The sequence below is a fragment of the Biomphalaria glabrata genome, chromosome 6 (assembly GCF_947242115.1).
Source record: "Biomphalaria glabrata chromosome 6, xgBioGlab47.1, whole genome shotgun sequence".
Lineage (NCBI taxonomy): Eukaryota > Metazoa > Mollusca > Gastropoda > Planorbidae > Biomphalaria > Biomphalaria glabrata.
The window spans coordinates 21975403-21978520 of record NC_074716.1 but is presented as its reverse complement, the minus strand read 5'-3'; positions in this window follow the sequence as shown (position 1 = coordinate 21978520).

Sequence of the window (3118 nt, the reverse complement as noted above, 5' to 3'; positions counted from 1 at the left end):
AAAAACAAGGGCAGATAATGCATTTGCCAATATAGTTGTTTTATTAATTGAAAATTATTTTCTAAACACAAATTAAATTAGAATATCAGGTGACCGAGCCTCGCTCGGATGAATAATTTGTGAAGGAAGGATATATACCCGAAGTCATTTTGGGAATATTGTTGTAATTACGAAAATGAACGATGGGTAAAGACTCAATCCGAAGAGTAGCTTTTTCGTTCTGTCAGTTCTCAATGTAATAGTACATGGCGATTTGAATAGAAAGTCCCCCCAACAGTAGGCCTATAGAAAACCACAGCTCACGTCTTAACGTTTTACGTTGCTTCTTTCGCGTAAAACTATTGGGCTATTGTTGTAATTACGAAAATGAACGATCAGATAAAGACTACTAATCTGAAGAGTTGCTTTAGTGTTCTGTTAGTTCTAAATGTAATTGCACATGGCGATTAAATATAAAGTCTCTTAAGTCCTCCTATAGTCTAGACCAACCACATCTCACATCCGTCTTATAGTTTTACAATCCATCTTTTGCGTAAAACTATTGTAGGCCTACTATTATTGGCTTGGAAGAAAGTCTTTGCAGTGTTACTTCTCAGATGGTTACGTTCAGACATTTAATTATGGAATTAGTATACATTCATTATGGCTTTAGTACGAAACATCAAGTGGCGCAAATCTCTACGTTATAGGGTAAAATAGGCACTTTGTGACAAAGTAAAATGGCAAATTTTTTCTTAATAGGCTTAAATCATTGCATTAGTTTTCTAAAGAAACGTTTCCGTGGGGCACCTCTGTTACGCCGAAAAATATGTTCGTCCCCCATACGGGATACGTGCCCTGCCCAGCCTGACTGTGGGACTATAAGAAGTTCGCAAGTAAGGCGCAGAGAAGCTGTGTTATGACCATTTCCTTTGTTTTGGTACAGGACAGTAGACACCGAAGCATGAACACATGGTAATAATTCACCAGCAAAATAATAATAATAATAAGGCTTGTCTTCGAGTCCGAAAATTAATGAGGATTGCAGCTGTGACCTACATATTTTGCCACATACAGGGCAAGCATAACCATTGTCCGCGTTGATCGATTAAGACTTTCTTTTAGCGTCTGCGTCTGTCCTCGGCAGCAGATTTTATTTTGGTCTCAAATGTGTATCCGCGTCCTTTGTATAGATGGAATTCTTTAAGTCCGACAGTTACGCTGGACAGAGCAGTATCCTGTATGGGAGACGAATCTCAGACGAACGCATGCCAAAGGCAGTCTTTTTTGGTGAGCTAAAAAGTGGTCGACGTAACACCGTAACGCTTAAAAGACCAGTTTAGGCGCCAACTTGCCTTAGCTGACATAGAAGAGAGCACCTGGTTGCATGCGGCTTTAGGACGAGACAGCTGGAGGTCACCAGCAAAATAAACAACAATGTAAAAGGTATCTACACCACTCTACGCAATTAAAGAGTAAACAATTTATTAAGCACTTAAAACACAATAACTAATCATACATCGGCACATTTAATTTCATTACTTTTCTTTCATAGTTCTATAATAAATCAATCTACAGTAAGATGGTGCGCAAATGTTTAATTAGGTCTAATGGTTCTTTAAAACTTGTTCTTGTTTGCAAAGAAATATTTTAGTGTACTGCGATAAGCCTAGTTACGTATGCAGCGTTTTTCCCGTTTACGTCATGGAAAATTTTCATTCATAAAACATTCTAGCCAAAATTAATTTTTCGATAATGAGGCATTTTCAAACCGATATAACGGTCGACCTCGAGTTTTCCCGATGTGGCCAATGAGTTGAGAATTTTTTTCTCACTATTATGCACATACCGTGAACTTTTAAAAAAAATCGTTAGAGCCGTTTTCGAAATAAAATTTATATATATATATAAATATATATACATACATACATACATACATACAAGAATTGCTCGCTTAAGAGTATAGGATATAGACTCTATATAATAGCTTAGATCCAGACCTTTGGAGTGGGGGGGGGGTGCGATTTTTACAGACCTTTGGAGGGGGGGGCGATTTTTTTTTCAAAACCCTAACGCCCAGTAAACCCTATAAACATGCCCATTACGGCCCAGTATCAGTTTTAATTAGGGTTATCCCCCTTTGCCCTAATTGCAGCCCTAAATAGCCCAAATCGCGCCCTAATGGGCGCGCATACCGTTTGCATATTGGCGTCATTAGGTTCCCATAAGGGACCAATACGGGCAACCCTAATCGTGCCAATATCGGCCCAGAATGGGTAAACCCACTTCCGGATTCATTGGGGATTTCCAGAATCGCGCCCTAATCAAGCCCATACTAGCCCCAATGGTTTAGTAACTGAGATTTTCATTGGGGTTTAATTAGGGATAACCCTTATTGTGCCAATATCGGTCCGATGCTGGCCTGAATGGTTTAGTAACTGAAATATTTATTAGGGTTCAATTAGGGATAACCCTTATTGTGCCATTATCGGTCCAATGCTGGCCCTAATGGTTTAGTAACTGAAATATTTATTAGGGTTCAATTAGGGATATCCCTTATTGTGCCATTATCGGTCCAATGCTGGCCCTAATGGTTTAGTAATTGAAATATTAATTAGGGTTCAATTAGGGATAACCCTTATTGTGCCATTATCGGTCCGATGCTGGCCCTAATGGTTTAGTAACTGAAATATTTATTAGGGCTCAATTAGGTATTATCATGCAAATACTGTCTCCGATGGTTCAGTCATTAAATTTTATTATGGCTTAATTAGTAATAATCTTTAATGTTTTTCAATACTGTAGTTTAAAACAAATTCATTAGTGATTTTTTGTTTATAATGCCCTTTTTGTTCAAATGCAGCTCAATGGTTTAGTATGAGATTTTTAACCTTTTACATAGGTCTACTTTCACACTGATGATTTAGATCTAGCAATAGAATTATTTGGAAATTATAATAATTGAATCAGTGCATGATTTCTATATACATCTAGCTATAATGTCAACATATTTATAAAGTAATGGACAAGTTAAATTACATTTTTGGGTTTGAACACTATCAAACAATACAATTTTTGGTAACGTACTATATAAGACTTGCATGCTCTGATCATTTATTCTTAAATCAAACTTACACAA